A 27692-nucleotide genomic window follows, 5' to 3' on the forward strand; every position below is an offset into this window, starting at 1 on the left:
AGCCAAATAAGGCGCCAGTAACAAGTTCCTATGGCCATTTTATATACAATTGGCTTCCCACCCGTCCTTTTGATGTCGGCTTACACTGTCGTAACAAAAGCCGGCCGGCCAGCTGTGTACACATCGCTTTGACACTCATTGTTCGCAAGGCTGACACTCGCAACATTTATGAAGCGAATAATTAGCCTCGGGGTCTAGCGTATACATGTTGCAATCTGGCTATTGTTCCTTACTTATAACGTGACAGCCATGCTCACAATTAATTCATGAAGTTGGAAGAAGGAAAACTTAGTTATGTCTTCTCAAGTTCGAATTAAGGAGATTATCGAAGCAACTATTGTTGTTGGTTTACAACCATTCCATGACTATATGACATATTCTGAATAGCTTGCAATGATCAGCAAATGAACTTAAACATGGATAGTGTATATGAATCATTGATAAGTATGATAGATATACGGAAATAAAAACACGAGAAAAATAAAACAGTTGGATACTTGAACTCCGTTCAGCAGAATATTTTTAAGCATACGATACACATTGTTTTCACCGATTCTAAAGAATAAACTTTGACGCTTCAATTAGCACATTTCAGAACCAATACATGGAAATGTATATTACAATCAATTCATAGATATGAGTTCGCTGATGCGCCGTCAAGTCCTATACATATACGTAGATATACATATACAGTATATACCTTGCGCCGCAGGACGGTGTATAAGGTCCATGATGATAGCTCCTTTAAACAGACCCCTAAGAACATCTCGACCCCAAAAGGAACTCATCTACCATACAAAAGATTTTATAAATCAGTACTATGCCAACTTTAAAAGGTAAGATGCAATCCGACATTCCAAGCATAGATTTTATAAATCAGTACTATGCCAACTTTAAAAGTAATATGAAGTCCGACATTTCAAGCATATATTTTATAAATCAGTACTATGCCAACTTCAAATGGTAAGATGAAGTCCGACATTCCAAGATTAGGAAACATATACGTTTTTGTCAGAATCTGTCAGTTTCTGCTATACGTTTTCTTTTCTTCAGATCGCTACTCATCAACTCTGAAAAAATGACATCGGCGTTGACTGTCCAGAGCTTGGAAGATATAGAGCAGCCATAAATTTATACAACTACTTGACGTTTATTTTTAAGTCTAATAAAAACATCTTCAATAGGACTTTAGCATATAAATGTGTTAATCATAACGATACAATTAAATTGGTATCATTGCGTACATGCAAAGATATGTAATGTATGTATGTATGTATGTATGTATGTATGTATGTATGTATGCATGAATGTATGTATGTATGTATGTATGTATGTATGTATGAACGCATGCACGCCGCACGTACGTACGTACTTACGTACGTATGCGTGCGTGCGCGCGTGCGTGTATGTATGTATGTATGTGTACGTGCATGTATATATGTACGTACGTGTGTATATATTTATGGATGGATAGATTGATGGATGGATTTTAATGGGCATATGTATATTGTATGCACATGTGTGTGTAATTGTCTTTGTATACTCTGATAAATTTATATTATTAAATTCCTGTATGTATGTAATTTTGCTATTCAAGTTACTTGTTTTTTCAAAGTATGCAGCCGCTTAAACAGCTTTACTAAGCTTTATTTCTCATTATGAAATTGCAAACCTTTAAATAAAGTATTGTTTATTATCTGTGCATGTCGAAAACGAATCAAAAAGCTTGACGCAATTTTCGAAATCCGGAAATTTGCTTAGAAAAATACATTATTCAGAGGAAACTTTCAGACTGAGACTAAGAAGTTATTGGGTGGATGGTTTAAAAACAATTTTAACCAATGTATTGGCTATTTTATGCCAAGGAAATTAAAGCTATATGCCTTTCGCAGGAATGCAACCAGAAGTCTATCCGGGCTGGCTTCGCCTAGCGTCAAAACCGCGACCGTGGTTTAAGAGTCCTTCGATACATAATCAACCATACACGCCATCAAGTTTTGATAATTTACAATTTAGATATACGACCAATTGGATCGAAAACGAAACAAAGCAAAACAAGACAAATAAACAAGAACACGCGTAAAGGAAATAAAAGTCCGAATAATGCTAATCCATTCATGCGTATTTTCACTTTTTTTTTCAGTGATTTTAACATGCTAACCATATAACTCTTTTGTGGAATAGTATTTAACCCGTGCTAGTGAGAAGTGAGAGACATTGGTTACTTTTGTTGATGTTGATGGAAATGACAATTTGCAAAGGTTCGGATAATGTTTCATTTCTCTATATTTCATAAACTCAAGTTATACATTAGCATACTTCCGCGATCCCTTTTCTTAGGAATCAAGGTCAAATTTCTATAATCCTTAAGTCTAGGATTTGTTTAAATTGTTTATTTGCTTATATTTCGTAAACTCCTTTATATATATCCATAGTGCGACACACTTATTTGCCCGTTTGATTCTGGGTGTAAGAATAATTGTGGAAAATTTGTGAAGCAGTTTTGGTTAAATATTCTCAGCTCATTCCTTCAAATGATTGTTTTTATGTATAGTCTTTGAGCCGTGCTGACAGCCCAAGAAAAGTAATTTGAAGACATTTTACTCTTTGTTTGTTTCAATTGATTATATTTTAAAAAACCTGATTGACTATATTAATACTTTGGAAGTATCGTTACGAAGCTAAATGAATTTATTCTGCAACATGCTGCCTCAACACAATTAACCTGCAATTTAGAGAAATATTTTAGTATCAACATATTATGTTGAACATTTATCGGATTTACTTTTTTTTGCCAAAGTTTTTTCTCTGTTCAGGATTGACTTTAGTATAGGCATTTTTCATAAAAGGACGATCATTTGTTTTCTAACAGACAAGATAAAATTGACCACGAAAAGCGCTGGGTTGATTTTCTCAATGTCACTGAAAACACGGGCATATACGCTCTGTCATTTGATGAGCTAACTTTTGGAGCAAAGACTGCGTGGAGAAACGTACCCAAATGTATCGGCCTGATTCAGTGGTCCAGACTTCAGGTATGTTGAAATTACATCTGCCTAGCTACCATACATACCTGCATACATGCACATATACATGCAAACTTTCCCCATTACTGATGGAAAGAAAATAGAGAAGAGACTTATAAACATACTTGTTTTCTGTAGCTGCGACCTACAAATATTCCGCTAGCATGCCCAACAAGTAGACAAATGCATGTACATTACACTATTTCACTTAAACTTTCATACGCAAGGGAAAAAGTACACATTAATACGTCCTCTATATATCAATGTTCGAATGCTTGCATATGTTAACGCTTACGTAATCCATTTATATCGAAACTCTCTGAAAGAGGGCTTAACTCTGAACCTTTTATAACTCTACAATTTTATTATCAAATCATGGAGAAATTGTGATGCTATGATTCAGCTGTCCTTTTGTATATGTTTAAAACTAATAAAATTCAATGTACATGGAAAGAAGCGATGCCCTCTATATATAATAGAAGACCTACTCAGCTTGATTATTAAAGGTCAACACGGCAGCGGAAAGAAAACAAAATATGTTAAAAGTGATTGGAAGAAAACATGTCTGGAATACGCATGTGCGAGCATTTTTGTAATGTATTTGTATTTGCACCAGTAAGAATAATGTTACCAGCAATGCTGTTAAGCTTGGTATGGTATGTAGCTTAATCATAGCTTAATCAAAGCCGTTCTTAAAAAGCAGGTCACTGTTGCATAATTTTCTGAACTCATATTCTGTCTTAAGTTCAATATCCAGTGCTTCTGCACCTAAGCACCATTCCTGAAATCGCTAATAATTTGTTGACAGTGTTAAATCCAGTTTATTAGTTAAATATGCAACTCAGATTATTTTATTGTTTTACTTTTATTTTCTTGTTTGCTGGAACATATATCTTTTAAAATGGTAATGCTTAAATTATGCGTATAATGAAGCTCAGTTTATAGGTAAAAGTAAAACTATATCAAATATTGCACGAATAATCCATCATATAAAGGCTACTGCTTTTATAGAACACCATTTAGAGATCTCTTCTGCATTCACTCTTATATTTCGCCTCTGTATGAATTACGCTTGTCCACTAAGGGTAAAAATGTTATAGTCCTTGTAGCGTCCTCTGAAACATCTTTTCTTTGTCTGTCGATTGTCTTCCATAGACACATTTCAGTATGTAAACATACCTGACCTATAAACATATTTTCGACTTTTTTTAGTTGTTTGATGCTCGTCATGTAATCACTGCGAGAGGAATGTTCGAGTCTGTATGCAATCACATCAAATATGGAACAAACGATAGAACTATTAGGCATGCTTATATATTCCTGTTATTGATCATCTGTGCTCATCTGGCAGTGTAACTTCAATGCACAGTGCTACGACGCATCATGCACGATTGTGATAATATTGCACAATATAGAGAATGCATCATGATATGCAAGGTAACATTGTATGCAGAAACATACGTTATCATAATTCTTTCAAATATACTCATGATTGTACTCACCATATCATAAATTGCTGACGACACTATTAATATTGATACACAAAAGTCTCATTTTAAGCTCATATTGATCCTGCCATTGTATTTACGTTAATAAATTTCTAAACTAGTAACATCAACACTCTCCATCCTATCTGCATTGTTCGGTTTATTTACTAATGCCATTTCCTCTGTATCTTTTCACTGGCACAGTCATGTTTAGTAATCTCCTGACACGAGTATGGCACATTGAAAAGCTATACTCTTAATGATTTCCCTATCTGAATACATGGCTTCCTCCACCCCAATTTAATGTCGACGACAGTCTAAAATTTTTTTATTTACGTTTGATCCATCAATAACCAAAAATAGTTAGCTACTCTTTCGGAGCACCTGAACCAACCTGACTAAGATGGAGGTATAGCGTCAAACTGTCTTGTTCCCGATGCCTATCACCAATCATACAGGTACTGGGATGGTCATTTGTAAGGAGTGAAAAACTGTGTGGTACTAGCACATTTTATTGTACTCCTTGCTCTGTAGGAGTACATCTATGGGCTACGATATCTATAATAACCTCATCATAACCATTTTATGTTCCCCAGGCGTTACTAAAATCGCTGCGAGACGAATCGGATATCTGGTCAAACCCTGTAAAGGCATGATAAACTGTTAATGTCATGCATTTGTCAGTGACAAGAATACATCTCTTTTACATGTTATCGACACTATGGTTAAAGTGCGCTTTTGGAGGATGGCGTTGGCTGCAACAATAAAAGCCGAGTCCATTGCATAGAATATGACTCTTATGAATCCAATTTTGGAACACACCATACTACTGCCCACAGCAAAAGCCGCCTTGAATCTGTTTTTTCGTGTACGCAAGGAAATATACCAGAGATCTCCATGTTAGGTGCTTAGCGAAGCGACCGACGAGCCCTGCTTTGTTCTCGTATTCTCTGAGAAATGCTTCCAAGATGCACTGGACATCACTCTCTCGCCGGTTTGGTTTGTAGCGAATAAGATATCTGGAAAACAATCATCGCACGCAATTTCAATTATATTTATAGTTTGTGGCTGTAATTTGAAATATTTCAAAATTGCATCTCTCTCTTTCAATTAGGGATGAAAGGTCAATCATAGATCCAATATTGCTTATGTTTCAAGGCAATGGGGTAGTTGACTTTTATGATTTAACAAACAATGACTTATTTGATATCATATGATCTAACGATTATAATCTTTACTTTGTGCACATACTTTGGAAAGCTATGTTATTTTATTAAGCTATATGATTTACCAACTCTTTCATAAACGGCTTAAAATGTGTTTGAAAAACCAGATATATCCCTGGAGAAATTGTTCAATACACTATATAATACAAACGACCCTTCGTATATCATGCGCGAAACATATATTAATGAATCCGAGATTCTGATTAGCATTTGATTATTTATCTTAAAAAAACCCATTAGAAATGACAGCAACAGCATTTCAGGAACCATTCTAAGAATATTTACCAAACATATTAGTAATGGTCTTTGAATCGTATGCCGTTAAAACGGGTATACTATATCATATTGGTGTATGAGTAATATATTTATATATCTTATAAACAACAATACGGATACACTTCGAAAATATCTGATTATGAAATAGTTTATTAGGAATGGATTTTCAGTAGAGTCGCTTACTTTCTCAAGGCTTTTGTGATTTCTTTTCTTCAAACAACCCGTGCTAAACATTGTATGAGAGTAAATTGTAAGATATCATGATATATTGGCGTAATGTACAAACATGTTCTATTAAAACTGTCCTAACCAATATTTAAAAGCTTAGTGTTTAGAGATACCGTGTAGTATCAAATTGAATCTCAACTCCAGTGAGGTTAGACGACGAAAGGGTTTAGTAGGATTGTGATAAATCAGAATTAGTGCCGTAAAATAATTTTGTTAGGAGTAAATTAAACTTACTTGCTGAATTTGATTGTACGTATAACTGCATTGTTACAGATCTGCCATAACAATATTTCCACATCGGATCTGCGGAAGACACAACTTTCGTGTATGGAACTCACAGCTGTTCTCGTATGCCGGCTACAAACAATCGGATGGAACTGTGATCGGAGACCCATTCCATGTTAAATTTACTGAGGTAAAATGACGTCGTATCGTGTCAAAGATTACGTCCATCTTTTTATGGTTGCGATTTGCTCAGGATTATGAAGGTGGTTGTTCATGACATGGATATATTACTCTAAGTATGCATCTTGGCGAGAAGCTATGTATTGATGGGATGTTACCTTAACTCTTGTCCACGTGAGTTTTACACTAAATGAATGCATATTAATGCATATTATTCCTCATATAATCATAAAACTTGGCATGGAGGGGTTGGGGTGAAGTCCCAACGTGATAAGTACTAAACATATTTTAATGTAAAGGAATATGTGACCTTATTTCATGCATGTATATGTTGAAATATTGCGTTTAAAATCATGTTTTGACCGAAATGTATCCTTCAATAACGACACTTTATTGGATGCATCTTTGTTAGTAGAAGGTCACTGTGACCAACGTTTGATGCTTCACTATGTTCTGTCAGGTAATTTTAGTAAGCTCATAACCACATCGTTTTGTCCATGCTTTATCCATTCTAGCCAAAACAGAGATCCATGTCTAGGCAGTGTGGTTTCATATAGTTATAACTATGTTTAGTCATTAAAAAGTGCCATAGAAATGAGTACTCATCAACTGGGACATTTTGTATTCTGCAAGTGACTGTGTAGTTACAAGAAGAGTTGATTGAGTGTATTTCGTGTTAGGTCTCATTTCTTTCACAAATCTTTACTTAGTGAAGCATGCTTGCAATTGTGGTCATATTGGTTGTCACTCCAAAGTTACTCAAAGCATTGTATTTCCAGCCAATAAAAATTGTTATAAAATACCTCCTCATTTAGAGTTTATGACCAGTCTTGAAAATATATCTGAGGTTTGTATCATCTCATTATAGTTCCCTTCAATAGGTATTATAGAACAGAATGCTCTTTTGTTGATTCCTGCCATTTGTTCCTTGTCACACGGGGAACGATCTCTCAGGTCAAGACCACATTTTCATGCTTCTGCTTTTTATTGTTCTTAAATTCACTTTTTAAATGATAATTAATGTTTGCTGTGACTGATGAAGTATGCTAAAACCCTCGTAATGTGTGTTCTGCAGTTCTTGACTGAAATATTGAGATCTAGTAAGTGTTATTATAATTAGTCTCCATTCGGCTAAACATTCTATTTTCAACGCCATCAATTCACATTTAGATGTGACATTCGCTAATATAATGCAAAATGAAACGTTGTGTCAGCCAAGCAGACCGTCATGTAGTGAAACCTTAACGTCATTGTTGGTCCATTGAATGCATTTCCACGAAGGTACAGGCGCGATTTGTCTGCTCGCACTATTTACACTATTTTTAACATAGAAATCGGTATTGGAAGGTTTGATTTGAATCATACAATTGATATAGAGGGTTTTAAGTTGGAATGCTACTGGTCGGTAGACGATTTAAATAGTAGAAGGAGTTATATAATATTTCAATATAGATTTTTAACCTTCTAATTTTCTCGCCATTGTTTATACTCAAAACTCAAATGGTTTCTTAGCTTGCGCCAAAATCATAGTGAACAAATCGATGTCTTTTATGTCACATATTTCCATGGTTCGCCGACCTCGGCCTAAAATGGTACACGCTGCGAGCGGTATCTAATATGTTTGACTGCGGCGGTCTGGAGTTCACAGCCGTCCCCTTTAATGACTGGTACATGTCCACAGAAGTATCGACACGGGACCTATGTGACCGTAATTGCTACAACATCCTGGAGGTAAGTCAAATTTTTTCTCCAGTATAAATGAATTGAGCCATTATAATCGTTTACTATGAACTGTCAGAAAAACTACAATGTTATATAATGCTCATACATTATAATTCGTGGTTTTGTCTAAAGTGCTTTCACTAATAATCTGAACTTTAATGCTCATCATTTTTGGACGAAGATTAATTTCACCTATCATCCACACAACATATCATGATGAATAGGAAACTGTGATAAAGCTAGACAAAATACATTTTATTCCAGATAGTTGCTCAAAAGATGCAGCTAGAAACAAGGAAGAATTCCAAATTGTGGAAAGACATAGCCTTGGTGGAAATAAATGTGGCTGTACTGTATAGTTATCAGGTTTATATACTTTTATCTTCTTTAAGGTGCATGATGATCACCCTGGCGGATTTGTTCCCCAAACTGAAATATTGTGGCTGAAATTAAATGTATGTGGATATGTTAGAAAATGTGGACACCATTAATAACGTTTTATGTTACACTGCAATCTTGTAATTTTGCCATCGTCAGTAGTGAAGTGGGTCACCCTAGCGTCAATGGGAATTAGCATTACAGACCCCCCCTGGGTCACTCTAGCGTCAAGGGAAAATTAACATGGAGAAAAATCGTGGGTCACTCTAGCGTCAAGGGGAATTTAACATGGAGAAAAAACCCTGGGCCACTCTAGCGTCAAGAAGAATTGAATATGGAGAAAAATCGTGGGACTGTCTAGCGTCAAGGGAAATTGAATATGGGATTTTTTATTTTTAAAAAAATAAAAAGAAATTTTTAAAAAAAAAAGGGGTAGGCAATTGAAAGTCATTCTCTTTTCGAGAAATATGGGTGGCCCTGAAAAGGGCCTTTGGTTTTTCTTCTTCTTCTGCTTCTAATTTCTTCTTTTTCTCAACCAACTTCTTATTTTCTCTCCTACACTCTTTCTCTTCTTTTCTTTCTTTTTCTTCTCCTCCTCTTCTTTCTTCTTCTCTTCCTCCTCTTCTTTCTTCCTCTTCTCATTTTCTTCTTCTTTTTCGATTTTTTCATTCCATTCTCTTATCCTTATCCTTTCCTCTTCATCCTCCTTCTCCTCCTTTATCTCTTTCATGACACCACTTATTATGTCCTTTACTTTTCTTCAATTGTTGATCTCCATCTTTACTCGATGGGGACTATAGGAATAGTGATCTTCATTGAGTCTCACTAACATCTGCTCCATCATTCCTAAATTGTCAAAACGTCTTGTAATTTTTGCATTTTGTCAAGGTGGTTCGAAGCCATCTTCTTTTTTATTCTTTGTAGAATGGTTTGAACGACGAATACTGTGTGTTCTTATACGAAAAGCGCGAACGTGAAGGAAAACATCCCCTAAAACATAAAATTGATCTTACCTAGATCATGAACAAACAACGCACGGACGTGAAGGAAAACATCCCCACTTTCTCATTTCATGTAATAAAACCCAAACTATACTCTCCACATACGCTAAGAAACAATAAAGAACCCATAATCTTCTATTCACACTAACTTACGTGATCAGTTACAAACACAAACACAAACACACAAACACATACACTTACACTATTAGAAAAGAGTCAGTGTTTATATTCACACTACTCTACCTACACACATTGGCAAATTGATGGTTATTTCTTTTCTAGAGTATTGGGTAGCCCTGAAAAGGGCTGTTTTTTTTTCGAACTTCATGGGCACCTGGTTAATGGTGGCACCTTCCAGGCCTGGCGCCACATACACATCTTGTTCCCCAGTTGCTTTTTACTTTTTTTGGGGAGAGAGCAGAGGCAGGATAAATAGCTTCAGAATCCCAATTTTCTGTCTCTGGGATTCTGAAATTTCTTTTTCTTCTCTCCTTTTCCTCCTCTTCTTTGTATCTTCTCTCCGCCTCTTCTTTGTATCTTCTCTCCTCCTCTTCTTTGTTTTTTCTTTCCTCCTCCTCTCTCATCCTTCCCTCTTCGACAATGGCCTCCGCGGCCAGTTCGTTCAACAGGCGCCTGGCATATTCCACATGCACATGAAGTTCCAACAGTTTCGCTAGTCTGGTGTTCATTCTCGTGTTGATCAATCAACAAGGGTAGCTGGACTGCCGAACGAGTTTCAATTTATAGTGAAAGCGCGGACGTGAAGGAAAACATCCCCCTAAAAACATAAAATTGATCTTACCTAAATCATGACCAAAAAACAACGCGCGGACCTAAAAGAAACACTCACTCACTTTTTTTATACTTCCCATCACTATTCTAAAAAATTTTTTCATTAATCACTTCAATATACTATCCACATACGCAAAGTAATCTAACCTTAAATCTACTCTCCCCACACCTCAAACACCAAAAAAAAAAAGACATGATCTTAATCTACTATCCACACCAACGTACGTGAGCACTTACTAACACACAATCCTATACACAAACACATACCCTCACACTATAAAAAAGAGTTAGTGTTTATATTCACACTACTCTACCTACACACATTGGCAAATTGATGGTTATTTCTTTTCTAGAGTATTGGGGGTAGCCCTGAAAAGGGCTGTTTTTTTTTGTTTGCTATGGCAATCTTTTAGTTTCTAAGAATGCGATGTCCTCTGAGGATAGACTTTCTGGCGATAGGTCTGCTTCTTCGGAAAGAGAAGAAGAACTCTTTGGTGTGGATACGACAATCGACAAAGCCTCTGTCAGGTTCAGGTTGCTGCTGTTGTTGTTGTTGTTGCTGTTGCTGCTGTCTCTGAAGTCTGTACTTCTCTGTCCATTCTTCTTTCTCCCTGTTCACTTCTTCTCTGAAGAGCTCTTCTATCAGGTCTTCAGTGACTTTTAACATTCTCACATTCTCTATCTCTTCTGGCTTCGGTATCAGACTGTGTCTGACCCTATGCAAATTTACGTAGGCTTCGTTTAGCTTAGCTAGTTTGGAGCACATCTTCGTAGGAGGATGAGTCGACAATGGATGGTTAGACTGAAAACTTCCCCGGTTCTTAAAGTCAAAGCGCGGACGTGAAGGAAAACATCCCTCTACGGTTTTCGAGCCGCAACGTTCAATGAGTGTCATGAGAGGGATAGTAAGAAATTAAAGAGCATCAATCAAACATTCTTATAGTCAAACAAAAGACATAGGCATTTTTCTCAAAACACAACATTTTTATTCAAAAATCACTTAACACTAAACAACAACTCTAACATTTTTTTAACAATAATCCAACACTATAACATCAAACATTTTTTTCAAATCACAAACATTTTTTCAATTCATACTCTACTTTAAACAGGGCTGACAACGTTGTGAATGAAATTGTGATTTCCACTGTTGGAAGTTATTAGGCCATTGATGGACACTACGTTTCCTAGCTTGAGACAAAAGATAAGCATAATGGTCACAAAACCATCGATCTACTTTCACATCGTTTCTTGAAGAAGAACGAGGATCAAAATGAGTCACTAAATGTTTTAAGGAATAACCCAGGCTGCTATGATGCAGAAAATACACACAGTACTGTCCACACACCAAGGAATCTGTACCTTGTAATTTCACATTATTGAATCGGGTGGTCTGAGCATTTCTTCTCATAAAGTCGATGATATCGTCTTCCAAAGGAGGCAATCCGTACGAATCGAAATATTCCACACATCCTTCTTGAGGAAAGTAGACGGCTACCCAGTGGGTTCCTGGGAGATGACTGTCGTCCGTGTTGAAAACGTACGCTAGATGGTCTTGAGGTTACCGATGAGGGAGTTCATCTTTAGCACAGACGACAGGATTCCAAAAAGCCGTATACGAACTGTGGTTCAAAAGGTAATAAAGTTCCCAGGTATCCATTTGTGTGGTTTTTTTTCTTCACAGGTAATGATAAGTCGTCAATTCGATCCTGACTTTTTGCTTGAAAATGTCTGACAAATAACCGTTTCTTCGTTTCGTCTCCTCACTCTGATTCAGGAGAGCTTCGATACGATCGATCTCTTGAGTGGTTAATGGTGGACAAGAATGTTCACGCAAGTCTTTATACCACTGGTGCAACACGACTTCGTCCGAGATGAGACTGCAAGCTTCGTCCAGATACTCGTCCAATTTTTCTTCTTGACTCAACATCAGGCATTTATCGTGTTGAATTTGACTGGAATGATCGTTTTGACATCCATAGCAATTTTTCTTGATTAATTCCGTCATTTTTTCCACCAAGTGTTTGGCAAAACAGGAGACTAAATGGGCTTCTTGTTCTGGCCATCTTGACTTCATCATGATAACTTCTTCTTTTTCCATGGTCTCCTCACATTCCATGTCCAAAGTTTCTCCACTAGGTAAAGAGGGACAACAGTCTTCCATAGCTTCTAATAGTCTAGAATGACTTCTCTCAAACTGTTGATTTCTATCGTATTATCGAATTCCGCATACAGGATGACGTTCACTGCCATGTTCAGTGGTTCTGCAAACTGAAGTTCCACTCGAATCTGGCCGGATTTTATAGGGTGGAAATGTCCCTCGTCGCTGCCTTGGTCTGGAGTGAAATCGAAAGCCCACAAAGCATAGCCTCCTTCGTAATCTTCGTACGTAATACCGTGACTGGTGTTGGTTCCTAACTGTCCGGTGGCTTCGTACAAGGACAAGTACGATCTCAAGTAATTCTTCTTCTCAAAGTCAGGTTCGAAAGGTCGGGTACACAAGGTCTTGCCATCGCGACTGACTTCGATTTTCTTCACCTTGAAGTGTTGAAAGTGGAAAGGATTTTCAGCGAAGGCTCCGTTGAAGGCTGAATTCTCGACCATACCAAGGATTAAACGTTTGGGTAACTATCCTTGACACAGATGATCATCGATCATGGAATGATGTCCAGTGGGAATGGTGAAGGTTTTCACTTCCACGCGTCGTATGGGATACTTGGCGGTCGTTCTGCTCAACGTTTGACTGATGTCATTTCCCACTTTGGGTAACACTTCCACGCGTCGTACGTAGAGTTTGACGTCCTCGATTTTGCTTTTAGGATTGCCATTCTTAATAGCATCACCATCAGCCAACAAATGGAAAGCAGCACTGCTACGATTCAGTCTCAAGCGGACATTTACCCCGTTCAGCAAATATTTCTCTTGCAACCACATGTCCAAATGCAAACGATCCATCAGTTCTAAACTCTGTCCATCTAAGATTTTCTTTTCTCTTTCCACAAAGCCGTCATTGCTTCCATCTGTTTTGTCGAACTTGTTAGCTTCGTCAGGTTCCCATAGCACGCCAACATTGAGATGAGTATTCTTGGCATCTATTCCGTACGTCAAGAGATTTTCCAGGTAGGCACGGTAAGGGTAAGTATCCATGCTGCTGCTGACCAGTTTGTTATTCAAGTACAAGTCCACTGAGCTGAACAAGGAATGCATGAAATTGTTGACGGGAGCTATATTCTCACTGTCTTCTACTCCATTACCATTCTTATCTAGAACTTTGACTTTCAAGTACAAGTAACTGCTATTCAGATCGATGTAATCTTCGGGCTGTCCTTTGATTTCAAACTCGATGGGGGCGGAATCGGTCAATGAGGAGACGGGATGAAATTCCACCCACTGGGATTCTTGCATCGTCATCATCGTGGGGGGCATGGCAAACAGATCCAGTTCCGACTTGGAACAAGCGCAAGATTCTCGGTGCATCATTTTTTTCTCTGTGTCTCAATAATCAAAAACGTCTAAGTCTCGAACGGTTCTTCTTTTCTTGGCCTTTCTAGCTTGAAGTCTGGTGAAAGGGTGTTTTCTTCGTCGTCTCTTTCTGCCTTGTCCTTGCTGAATGCCTGACTCGGTAGCGTGCAGGGCATTCATAGGTGTGTCTCGTCGGCCCAAAAGGTCTTTACCCGTTTGCAGCAAGACATTTTTGCCTGCCCTCATGAAGGCTTCTTTGGGGTTTTGTTTGTCGATGAGAACATTTTGGAGAAATTCTTTGCCTTGTGTCAGTGCCGCATCTTTCAAGGCGTGCAATCCGCGTGTCACCATCGGTTTCAACACCGGAGCCACCGAACGAAAGGCCGATTTTAACATATCTCCTAAACCGTGTCCTCGCTGTCGCGCAACCCCTCGGTACACTGGATACATGACTTACGAGTCGTGAGAGAACCGTTTTCGAAAATGGAGTTTCACCGTGACTTTTCCTTTGGTGAATGAAATATTTTGTCCCAGATCTCCTTTTATAGCAACGTTGACCGTGTCCAAATACGACTTGTTGACAGGCAAATAATGAGGATGTACAAATTCGCGGTGGACGTGATAAGTGTTTCCACCTTCCTCGTCAGTGGCCGTGGCAGAATTTACTTTGAAAGGAATGACATGCAGTAACGGCACGGAGGTGTGTCCCACCACGTTGTACTCCACCACATCGGAGTACACGAAGATCAAATTCAGTCCCTGGTTCAGTTCTACCGGGAAACGAAAATACCTTGCAAAATGCCCGTTGTTGTCAATGTCTGCGATGTGAATCTTTTTGGAGTGCTTATCCGTGACCAAATTGAGGTCTCCACCCAAAATGTCATACAATTCAGGGCAAAATTTAATACGTATGCTTCTATCCTCACTTTCAAATCTGATGAGTAGACGATTAGACAGTTTGTGGTACTCCATGGTGACACGTTTTTTTTAGTCCGGTCAGAACTTTGTCAAATGTTGCATAGAATTTGTCAGCGATGGCCTCCACCAGATGTTGACCACTAAAATAATGGCCTGAGTTAATTTTAAAGTGATAAACGTAAAAAGGACGAGAAGTGTCACTGCTGCTGAGGGGTATTGGGTCCTTCGCAAGATGTGATCTATGTTGAGGACTGTTCGTCATGTTTTGCTGCACTAATGGGTCCAGAATTTCGACGTCAAAAGTGTTTTGAGTTTCAGTGATGTTTTTGATTTGTGTTGGGTGAATCATTTCTACTAAAGCCACTTCCCAATGAGCTTCGTGATCTAAGGGGATGGCCTGAGGTAATTTGGCCGTGTAACAGCACAACGTGTTGTTTGGAAACACCTCCATGGAACTGTCACTGGGTAAGGTTAAGTAAAATTGGTTTTGGTGACTCATAATTCCAGAGTTCTGTGGCTGTCCGAGGGGTTAGTGGACGTCAGAGGCGTGTCTCCGCCCAAAATGGGGTTGTTGTTATTGGAGTGGTGACTGACACTGGCACTGGACACTAGGTTCCCGTGGTTACCGTTGGAAGAGAATTTCAGGGAGGGATTGGGAAGCAGGTAACCGATGCGACTGCTCAATAAAATGGTCCACAGTTGTTTGTCTCCTTGTTGCAAACTCAGATTGGCGATGGCTGCACCGATGACACAATACACCACGAAGATTTGGCAGAAAAAGATGATTTGCGTTTTAGGCACACGTTCTCCGCACCACACCCACAAAGGTTCTTTTTGTAAATCTTGCACAGAAGAACTAGGTGAAGGAGTGGTCGACGTAGCTGCGTCTGTGTGGAAGGGCATGATGGTCACTTCTTTTTATAGTCGATGACTTGCGAAGCGTCGATCCAAGAATCAAAACTGGGTGGATATCCTTTCCAACGTACTTTGACTTCTTTGACACGTCGTTTGCCCACTTTACGGGTTCTGTGTTCGAGAATGCTTTCGATATCGTACACGTCGTCTTCTTGTTTGGTGACACGTTGTAACTCGGGCAAATAAAACGTTCCTTTGAGCACTTCTCCGTTCATGTCTTCCAATTTATAGACGGCAGAATCACGGCCATGCACTCGTCCAGTGACACGAAACAATTCGGTCGTCCAGTTAGGTAAGTAACCTTTGTCGAAAGTGCGTTTGGTTTTGCCAATGCGCACCCAATCTCCTACGGTCAACTGTCCACTTTTCTTGGGGACAGCCCTCGTCGGGGACGTACCAAACAGGCGCTCAAACACCAGCACTTCGTTGTCGGGAGTCACTTCTTGCGGGGCACGTCCGATGCTTCGATGGTAAGATTGGTTGTACGCTTGCACCAGGTGCGGTAAGATGTCGATGTACTTCAGAGTGTGGTGATAAAATATTTCCACATGCGTTCTTTCAAAGTACGTTGAAAACGTTCCACGATGCTGGCTTTGGTTTCTGGATTCTCGGTGGTAAAAAAATGAATGTCACGTTTCTTTAATTCTTTTTGGAAAGCTTGGTTCAGAAATTCGGTGCCTTTGTCCGTTTGCCATCGAAGAGGGTGACGACCGCTTTGTTTCAACACCCGTTGCAGGGCTCGCACTAACTCGCTGCTCGATTTGGAAGTCAAGGGCACGACCCAGGCAAATTTGGAAAAGACGTCGATGACACAAAACAAATATTTATAGCCACGATTGTAGCTGACCAAATGAGAGACATCGCCTAAATCGGCTTGCCATTGATGATCGATGCCTTCCACTCGGGTGCGACTTCTGGCAAACTTGCTTCGAATGGGTTTGTGTAAAGTGTAGGTAGCTTGTTCTTGTAACCATCGTTGTACTTGAGGTAAACGGAGACTTTTCAGTCGCGTTTTGGCAGCACGATACAATTTTTGAACTCCTGCGTAACCTGCAGGGTGCGAGGGATCGTAGTAAATGCTGGCTAAGACTTTTTCCATTTTTTATTTTTTTGTGTTTGTTTGTGTGTTAATAAGGCACCCACTCTTGGAGGATGCTACTCTTTTTCTCTTGGGGTATTTTCTTGGATTATAATGCTTTGCGTGTGCCACCGGCAATAGGTATTGAAGAGGAGGATGTCTGAGCGGGGGATATCGGTTCTTGTTCCACTTCTGTCTTCACTTCTGTCTTCACTTTCTTTTTCTCTTGTGATGAAGAAGGGGTGGCCATCATCTTTTTAATCCATCCAATTCTGGAGGTAGGTGGTGTTGTTAACTTGCGTACTTTTTCTGGTGGAGTTTGAAACCCTTCTTCTTCTTCTTCTTCTTTTTCTGTCTTGGTCACTGCTAGTGGTGGTACTGGTACTGGTACTGGTACTGGTACTGATGATGGTGCTGCACTTTTCATCAAGGTCTTAAAATCTTTCAGAGTGGGTAGAGCTGTTTCGTCTAAAGCTTTCTGGTGAAAGAGTTGCAGTTGTTGCAAGAGTTGACCGTACTTTTGCGATTTTTCTGTTTCGGACAAATCTTGGCGATCCATCAAGGACTGCAATTCGTGTTGTAACTGGGACATCTCGCTCAAATTGGGATTGGGAGGTAAATGCGGGGTGCGTTGTTCTTGCCACCGATGGTATTCCATCCATCGTTTGTAAGGCACTAAAGCCAGTTTTCGTCCTTCCATGGGGTTGTCAGGGGTCGATTCTGAGATCTTGGGACTTCCGAGGCCTTTTTATCTTGCTCCCACCAGTCCTCCCAACATGGTTCCCAAGACTCCTTTCAGTATGGGACCTAACAAGAGGGGTAAAATGCCTCCACGTTGGACCAACATCTTCTTTTTTTGACGAATGGGAATTTTCTTTTGAACCATTTGGCGAAGAACGTGACGATGTTTGCCTAAGCATTGTTTCTGGTGTTTGGACAAAGGGATCGTGCCTTTCAAGACGTTCAAACAACATTCGCACACGGTATCGATGACCTCTTTGGAGGCCGATTGAATGAGTTTTTTTCGTAGAGGTGGAGAAGCTTTGGACAGGACAGATAACATGTCCCCATGTTTGACTAAACGTGGTGGTAGTCCTTTCCTTTTCTTTCCTTGGGGTTTTCTGGAAGGTGACATCTTTGAGTCTTCAGGAGCACCAAAAACACTGATACCCCGACTTGGTCACAGGCCTTTTTATACTGGAACGCGTCGCCACTGATTGTCTTTACGTCATATTAGTTTGAGGACAGGCATGACACGTCGTGCAGGGGTACGTAACGGACTAAATCGAGCCAGTTCTTGCTTGGACAAATCCAGTAAACTTTGTAACATGCCCGATCTTTCTTGGACTTTGATTTTGGGAGAAGGTACTTTGTGAGCAGCAGCCACTGCCACTAAATTGGAGGGTCCTGCCACTGGGGAAGTTCTTTTGGGGGTCATCAACGGAGAAGTTCTTGGTGTAATCAACGTCTCCAAGTACTCTTCAGTTCTTGGTGTCATCAACGGAGAAGTGGATGAACGTGAGGATGCCGGAGACGCAGTCACTGGTTTTCGAGTGTAAAGTTGCGTCCTGGCCGAAGTGCCTCTCTTGCGACTAGTTTTCTTCTGTGGACTTTTCTTTTTCTGGGGACTTTTTCTCTGTTTCTTTTTCTGGGGGCTTCTTTTCTTTTTCCGGGGTGGTGTCTGGTAAGAGGAGGGTCCCGCCACTGGAGAAGTTCTCCTTGGGGACCTGGTCTTTCTCTTTTTCTTCTTGGGGCTTCGTTGGACTTTTTCCTTGGGTATAACTTTGGGGGCATTAGGATCCCATCTTAAGAGAGAGCGAATGATGACCCCTCCTAGAGTACCGCTCCCTTCAGGTTTCAAAATGATTTGTTTTTTGGTTTGAGTGTCGCTGCGGGAATCGGCCAGTTGGACCAAAGCGACTTTGTTTCGATCGAAAAAGCGTTTGGTTTGATGAGGAATCTGAATGATTCCTTGGAGTATTTGACGTGCCGTCACCGTGAACCATCGTAAGACTTCTTTGAGACTAGCTTCTAAGACACGAGCTCGTATTTGTGGATTTTTTTCTCGACTGATGCCATACAAGGCACGAATCAATTTGACGGGAAGATGCGACTGAAGGGACGTCATGTTGACGTTGTGTGAGACAGACGAAAAAGGGTGTGAGGTTTTTATAGACTTTTTTTTATGTGGAGTGAAATTAAGTCGAGGACGGAGACGTGTACAGGACAGGCCCTCCGTCTTGGCACCAGTGGTGAAACAAGTGGGTACGAAATCGCAAATCCTCGGGGGTTGTAGGTTTCAAATCGACGAGTAAATAGGCGTGTGGAGTTTGAGTGGCATTGTCGTACGCCTGAGTCAGCCAAGGCGTTCCTAACTGTTTGGCTAAGACTTGCACTTGCGATTTATCTCGAGGGCTTTTAAACAAGACCACGTAATGCGCATTGAGACTGATGGTGCGATGGGCTTTACTTTGTTGAAACAAATTTTGGGTGATGTAAACGACACTGGCATTACGGTGATGCCCTTTGCGCGTGAACCACAGTTTAATTTCTTCTTCGTGTTCTCCTAACATGTCGTCGAAAATGACCAAATGGGTTTGACGAGAGTCAGAGACGATACCGTCGTCTTCTTTAGGAATGCCTTTCACAAACACGATTTAATCGCCTTGACTTTCTCGCAAGAGGCTCTACGCCGATTGCCACTCTTTGTAACACCACACGATCCGCTGAGGTGGACGATCGATCAAATGATGTTTATGTTCGATCAAACGTTTGACGAATTCGGTTTTGCCTGAACCGCTAGGTCCAGCAATGAGCATGTTAAAGGGATGGCGAAGATACAAAGCCTCCCAACTGGCACGATCTAAGTGTTCGTCGATGACTTTGACAGTAGAGGAAGAGGGAGCAGAGACAGCAGAGGTAGGCATAGTGTGAGAAATGTCACTTGTGACACGAAAACAAACAAGACAAGAGTTTATATACTTTTTTCAGAGCACGTTTATTGAATGTTTCAAACATGAATACGAAAGACAAAAATACATAAAAGCCAAAGGCTTAAGTACAACGATAAAAGGCACATGATAACCATTAACGTGGAATAAACACAAGTGTCTGTACAACATGTTTTGGGTAATGTTCTAACCAGTTCTATAGTAGGGGGTAAGGTCACACAAGTGTCCTCCCGAAAGGGTCTTTCAGGCCTGTCCACGACAGTCCCGTCCTGGGTGACGGGTTCTTCTGGCACCGTCACTAACACGGGTTGAAAAGTAACTTTTTTCCTTGAACAACTCTCGTGCATACTGGGCCACTTCTTGGGTCCAAGCCTCAAAATCCCATTCTTTCCAGGCACGGACATCTGTCCACTGGGGATGTAAGTCACAAGCTACACACACATCGTCATACACGTCTTGGGTAGCTAAAAGCTGACGAATCTTTTTTTCCTGTTGAGGTCGAGAAGTATCCAGATGAAACCGCAAGGCTTTGAGCAAAAGGAGTTTTTCGTGACCATTTAAGGCCATTGAGGTGGTAAGTACTGATCGTAAAGAGTCCACAAAGAATTGGCTGGTAAACGAAATCCCAGAAAACAAGTCACTAAGACACACACCACTTGTCGACCCAAATTGAATGGATACAGTTCTTGTAATAATCGATGGTAATGATCCACGGTTTGAATATGGTCATTGAGTTCCTTCCACGGAATCTGTTCAATCACTTGTGACATAAGCCGTGGCATGGATTCCTGTTTTTGTACTCTCTCTTTTTCGGAAGCAATACACGTACATTCTACCCAGACATCTTCGTTCTCCAGTAGGAAATCTAGAATACTGTAACCTACAGTTCAAACTTCGATTAGAAGTTTTCTCTTCCACTAAGTAGATTCCACGTAACATATGTTGGTAATCCTTTAACTCGTCTTCCTCAATGCGTTGCTCTAGGTGAATCTCGAAGTAACCAAAATGATGAACATTTCGTTCATTCACTAACTCACTAACAAGGTCTGACCACTGAAACAATTTCTGACGAATCAGTCCTCTTATACCATTCAGGTACCAGTGGTTAAAGATCTGGTGACGTAACGGATGCAATTGTTCTTTACGTTTGACTTGTATTTTCACCAGCTCTCGGTAAATCCTTTCTCTCAACTCCTCAGGCAAGCCCAAAATGTTCTCTTGTAAAGTATCCATAAGTATATACACTGTTTTTGGAATCCTTGGGTGGTGGCCAATAGCCTCGTTTACCTTTGTGCCTAATGTAATATCCACTCATAATCAGTCTTCTTGTACTTTGGAACAGAGCATAATTTAAAAACGGTTGAATAACTTTGCTTTTGCGTTTCACTTGTATTTTGATCAGTTCTCGGTAAATGCGTTCTCTCAGCTCCACAGGCAAAGAACGAATGTTCTCTAGCAAAGTATCCATGAATAGGTCATACTAAATCCCCTTTGGTCTGACACAAGAAATGTACCGTTTGCACAAACATGGTTTTAATTCATTGTCGAATCTAAATCGTTTCATCACTAATCTACACATTAAAATTCGTTCAGAAGTTTCCTCTTTCACTAAGTTGACATTGCGTAAAAGATGTTGGTAATTCGTTAACTCTTCCTCTGGAATTGGATCCAGTACGTTTACAATGTAGTAAATAGAATCATCCATACCAAACCAATTCTTTTTATAACCAGGAGGTCGTTGATTAATGTCTGTCCAATGGAACAGTTTCAACTGAATCAGTCCTTGTATAGCATTCAGGTACCAGTGGTTCAAACACCGGTGACGTAACGGATGCAATTGTTCTTTACGTTTCACTTGTATTTTCACCAGCTCTCGGTAAATGCGTTCTCTCAACTCCACAGGCAAAGCACGAATGTTCTCGTGTAAAGTATCCATGAACAGATTATGGTAAGTTACTTCAATGTCTCGGTCCCACTAAGGGTAAGTAATGACAATTCGGTGACCATCGAGCATGTTCTACGTAGGCTGAATCTTGCGGTTCCCAGTAATGAAGTGACACACCGCAACTGAAGGACTTGACTTTATCTCCTTCGCCCAAGTAGAAAAATCCGGCTCTGGCTAATTCTTCGGGGGTCGGTCCTCCCAGATACTTAGGCCATTTTCCTTTGAACGATTGAAGACGATTTTCAAAGTCGCAGTATTCCGACAAACGCACAGGAAACGAATATTCGTCTTTCACAGGTTCGTTTCGATGAGGGTTGGGTGACATGAACAGGAGTTTGCTCAGGGCTGGATGACATCCGTAGGGGGGTAGACGTGAAGGTGAACATTCCCCTTTAAAACGAAACCCAGTAAAATGTCCAAGAGGACGAGTGGCATCACTTTCGCATCCCACAGGTTTGACACGCACAGCGTCACTTTCCATGATAGGGGTAGTGACACTAAAGTTCCCATGATGCTTTACGGCATCGCTAAGGTCACAACGTACAGCATCGTACCCATCGCAAGGCTCACAATCGCATTCCACTTCCGAAGCCTCACACTTGAATTGTGCCTTTCTAAACAACTTGTTTTGTGTTTCTCTGAAAGTATTCATCTTGTTCGCTCGGTCTTGGTAGTCACAATGAACTATCGATCTTGACCATAGCCCCCTTTTTATACTAGTCGCAATGCAGTTTCCAGCTTGTACATCTTTCCTTTCTTATGTTTTTTGTGTCTTGTTCTAGAAGGTACCGTCTCTAAGGTACCGTCATAATTGTACCGTAGTGTGATGGGTGGAAAGGCCATAGAAAGGTAAGGGCAGTGCGGAGACCATCGAGTATGTTCCAGAATAGCTGAATCTTTATAGATACATAGATCCATTCGTAACTTCAGTCCGCAAGCGAAACACTGTACCTCGTATCCCAATCCTGACTCAGGTCCCAAGTAGACAAATCCTGTTCTAGCTAAAACATGCGAAGAAGGTAATCCTTCCCTATCCGTAGGCCATTTCTGAAACCTGTCCAATCGACGGGCACAATCACAATAGTCAGATAAGAAGACTGGAAAATGGTAGAGTTTGAACTTGGAGTTCTCATCGGGTTTCTCACTCGATTCTTGCTGTGGCGAAGTCATTCTTCTAGCGGGTGACTATCCTCTTACAACCAATGTTTTATACCAACGTGTCCATACGGTAAGGTGAAATGATTGGGAAGTCGAACTCGCTTCTGGTACACGATTTGATAGACTTTTTCCAAGGGTCGACTGACAATGTGGTGAGTGGGTAAACGTACAATCTTGTTCGGTTGATAGGTGTTCACTTTAAAGTGTTCATCCTCTCCCGATTGCAAGGCTTCTTTCAATACCCCAAAGTTCATCACACGACTGGTACGATAATTCAGAGTCAGTCCTTTCACTTTGTACGTCGTGTGCACTTCTCCTTGTTTGTCCCGGTATTCGTAGCCGTAATTTTTGGGACCGCCACTAACGAAACTTAGAATCTTGTCGTCGGGATGCTCGTCTGTCCAGGCTCCTAAACGGTCTCCTTCGATGTCAGGGTGCTGTTGACTCGGGTGATGGATGTAAATGCAACTGTCCGTGTCAAAGTACAGGACGCGTTCCCCTAACAGTTCTAAAGCTTCGTACAATTTTAAGCGAGCATGGGCTGTCACGTAAGCCGCAATGATGACATTTCCAAAAGGGTCGTCTTGTACAAAGTCCAGATCTTCTTCGTAATTGACCAAGATCAAATCCTCACGAACGACGTCCACGTGTTTCATGTATTTGGTTTTGTCGTGAATCATCTGGAAGTAGCGGGAAGGTTCTGTCAAATACTCCGTCTTGGGTAAACACGGTCGTTGTGCCATTTTACCCCACAAGCAATTTAACATCACTTTGGCAAACGATCGCCTGCCTTCGTTTTTCTCGATGTGGTCTAAAGAGATGCCTTCTTGTTCATAGTATTTCTCTTTGAATTGTATTTGGTCTTCGGGAGTGTGACACCAGGAAGGATAGCCGCTGGCTTCTTGTTTCAGTTTCAAAAAGGCATCCACGTAGTCGGCGAAAATGCCTTTCTGACTGGGATCACCCTTGTGGTATTGTTGTGTCTTGGGAAAGTGGCAAATTTTGTACACTTCTAACAGTTGGTATCCCATGTCCAAAGCTTTGACACGCGCAGCATCACTTTCCATGATAGGGGTAGTGACGCTACGCTGACCCAGGTTCCCGTCAAGGCACGTTCTTCCTGGGTGTGCTGACAAGGCTGATCTTGGTTGCACGTTTCGGCACAAGTACGGCACAATGGAAACATCAGTTTGCCTTGACAATGGTGAGGTAAGACGGGATGGTATAGGTTCGTGGGAGGCAAAACTTTACACTTGATCAAGCCTTCGTATTGTCGAATCTTTTTCAGGTCGATGTGTTCCGTTAACAATTGCGGATGCCCTCCCTCGGGTTCAGCGGGTCCATGAACTGGTAACTTTCCACGAGGCGTTTAAACTCGGGATCGGTTTTCATACGGTGATCGTACTCGTGTTCCCACATTTCCACCACTTGGTATCCTTCCTGTTCCAACTTTAGGCGCCGCTGACAAGTGTCCTGGTACAAGTCTTCCATGGTTCGTTGTAAAAACTGATTTTTAGTGCTACGATCAGGGTAACAGACGGGACATCCGTGAAATAAGCAACCGTTAAACTCGTACAGGATCTTTGGGTTTTCTAAGTCCCAGCCATAGACCGAATACGTTCCGATGGTCTTTTCACCCCCTCCGTTGCGGGCATGCTGAATCCATTTGTCTTCCTTGTCGCACAAGTAATGTAACCAACGTAGGGCTTTGACCGAGTATTGACGTTTGACAAAGTTCGTCGTTTGAGGGCTGATGACAGCCACGGTGTTTTCAGGCATGAATCGTTGTCGATACACTAAGGAACACGCTTTGGCAATGGTGCAAGCTTCTTTCAAAGGATCGACCCCTCCGTGTTCCATGAACAATTCTCGAAATTTTCCACAGCAACGCCGTAAAATGTCCACGTCGGAACGACAATACTTTAGTATTTCTTCCTGAAAGTCGAAAGGGTCCGAGGCATGAGCCTGGTACCAAGCGTAGAAAGCTTCTCGTTGTTCGGTACGCATGTTGTCGGGGTCGTAATAGTGAGCCTCAGGTAAATGGGGTAGAACGACGTGTTGATTGGCTTCCGTATTGAAAAAGTGTGGAAAGTACCCTTTAGCCATTTCTGTCATTCCAAACGTTTTAGGCAATCGGCTCAAAGGCATGGCCAAGTAACTCATCGAATCTTTAAACTGTACTTGTCCCACTTGCATGAAAATGATTTTGGCTCCGTTCAAAGTCACTTTAGGACGCTCGGTGCCTTGTTCCGTATAGTATCTCAAAAGAAACTGTCCATCGTATCCGGAAAAATTGTGAGCCATCACCGTGGCATGACGATGACAATCTCCGTAACGTTCGATGTCCTCTTGGCTCCACGTCTTGTCGACGGGGTCTAAGACCCATTGGGCAAAATCGGCTAACGTGTTTGGTCCCCGAAAGATTTTTTCACGTCCTCCAGGAATCTTGCTGCAGTGAGGGCAATGACTGAAAATAGGTTCTTGAATGCACTTCTCGCACGCTCGATGAGCCACGCAGAAATTAGGAATGTGAATGCCGGTCTCTTGCATGCATTCGAAATCGAAAAAGTAAAATTGCCTTTCTTCTTGTGACCGTCCTCTTTCTCTGGTGGGGGTTGGTATTTTTGCACGTAGCATTGGTGTTCCAAGTCCACGATGTGGTGACAAATGTGACATTTTTTCTTTCCTCGACATACGTGTGCCTTGGCATTATTGGTAAGTATGCCTTGTCCACACGTAGGGCACAATCTCAGCAGTTGACAAGAACATTTCTTCTGTGAACCTTGCGTCTTCAAATGCTGTTGGTAACAGGTAGGGCTGACAAACGTGCGCAAACAAGTTGAACAAGGCACTGGTCTTTCGCTCAGACAGGGTGGAGAGGCCAAACATCCTGGGCATTTCGATCCACAATGTTTGTGTTGCTCTCGATTATTATAACCACGGTCACATTTCTCACAATAACAAACATATCCCAGGAATCCGGTGATGGTGGTAATGGTATCGAAATGGTCATCGTGATAATAAACATGAATGTATTTTCCATCCTTAAAATCTTGGCCTCGAAACAACAGAGGCCCACGCATTTCTTGAGGGTGCACTTTCAAGGTGTAGCGAAGAGCTAGGACATCTTGCAATTTTTGCATCTCAGGAATGCCACAGGGTGTGTTTTTGGACAGTCCGGCTTGTTGTAACAGGAGTTCTGCTTCGTTTCGTTGTTTGGCTCGGTCGGATTGTTGAATAGTTCTCCAGGTTCTTTTCCATTCTACCGTGTCGTTCTTGATGGCATAGGTTCGTCCCACCACGATGGCACGGGCTAAACACATCTGGTCATGAGGGTTGTGAATTCGGACGAGACTTGTTTTGGTGTTGCGAAGGTCGTCCACCAATAACATCTTTTTGCGTCCAGTCCCTTGAGGAGGAGAGACGTGGGGCATGTCCAGTGTGGCTTTTCCATCGGTGATGTCAAACTGGTCATTAGATTGTTGTACGTGTTGAATCTTGTCCATGACTTTGGAAGCGGTCAATTCTGCAGGGGTGCTAAACTCGATCCAAACAGGGGATTTCAAACCGTCGTGTTGTATGGAAAGTCTCAAGCGATCGTCTTCTTTGGGTTGACATTGTCGCTTGAGTGTGGTGAGCAAAGAATCCCACACCCCAGTGATAAACACTTCTGCTTTCTCTAACGGCACTTCAGCCTTGAAATCTTTAAACTTCACCGTGTATTTGTAAGCCGTGGTTCTAAATTTTCTAGAGGAGCGCTTTTCCGTCTCTCGAATGGAATAGTATTTTTCAGGGTTGACTAAGGGTGGCAAACTTGGTTTAGAGGGTTCGGATTCTGGTTCACTCATGTCCTCTTCAAAATCACTGGCATGAATTTGTGCCAAGATTTCAGCCCTGGTACGAGGCGATAGATCACGTTTCTGCCTCTTACTTTCTTCTTCTTTCTTCTCGAATGAATAGGATCGTTTCATCTTGAGTGAAAAACGTCAAATGACTCAAGTTTAAACACCATAGACTAATCTATAGCCATGGCAGACCAGCGTATATAAAAGGGTGTGTGTCTTGTCCTTTCACTATTCATTTCACTCTCAAGCTGAGCACACCGATGGAAGAGACTAGCCAAATCGAACGTTTCGTCAGAGCTTTGCGAGGGGTCATTAGAAAATTCTCTTCAGACCAGCCCACGGACTACTCTCCTTCCGTTCGAGATAAAAGTCAAGATACTTGCTATATCTGTCAGAAAAAAGGGGATTGGTCTTTAGAGTGTCCAGACCGTCAAAAAAGAAAAAAAAAGGGCTAAAAAAGACAGAAGTCAAGATACCTGTTATTATTGTCATGAAAAAGGACATTGGTCTCCAGATTGCCCAAAAAAGAAACAAGAGGAGTCAGAAGAAAAGAGGAATTCTTCAGAAGAGGAGAGGGATTATTCAGAGGAAGAAGAGGAAGAAAGAAGACAATTCTATTTACAAGAGGCAAAGAAACAGGAGAAGAAAAGAAGAAGGGGAGAAAATGAGGAGAAAGAAGAGGAAAAGACGGTGAAGAAATTCAAAAAACAGAGAGACTAAACAAGGAGAAAGAAGAAGTAAATGAACTTTATATTAAAGTGTTCTGTTGTGAATTGGATTGTAACAATGGATAAAAGAATAAATTAATTATATAAGGTAAGTGTCTTTGAGTTATGATTTTAAAAATAAGAACGTACACTCACGCACTCATACAAAAAC

The 27692-nt window shown here is 40.9% G+C and overlaps 1 protein-coding gene across 2 annotated transcripts in view; it reads left to right on the plus strand.

Moving 5' to 3' along the window:
- The first annotated feature begins 6539 nt into the window (after positions 1-6539).
- The window catches only part of LOC149807799 (nitric oxide synthase-like), a 37308-nt gene continuing 16155 nt past the window's right edge, over positions 6540-27692 (plus strand). For both annotated transcript variants that reach the window (XM_089946002.1, XM_089945946.1), the window contains exons 1-2: positions 6540-8379; positions 8635-8736. The gene's annotated coding sequence lies outside the window, so the exon portion shown is untranslated. The remainder of the gene's footprint in view (positions 8380-8634; positions 8737-27692) is intronic.

This window comes from Sinohyriopsis cumingii, chromosome 1, assembly GCF_028554795.1.
Source record: "Sinohyriopsis cumingii isolate HCF-2022 chromosome 1, ASM2855479v2, whole genome shotgun sequence".
Classification (NCBI taxonomy): domain Eukaryota; kingdom Metazoa; phylum Mollusca; class Bivalvia; order Unionida; family Unionidae; genus Sinohyriopsis; species Sinohyriopsis cumingii.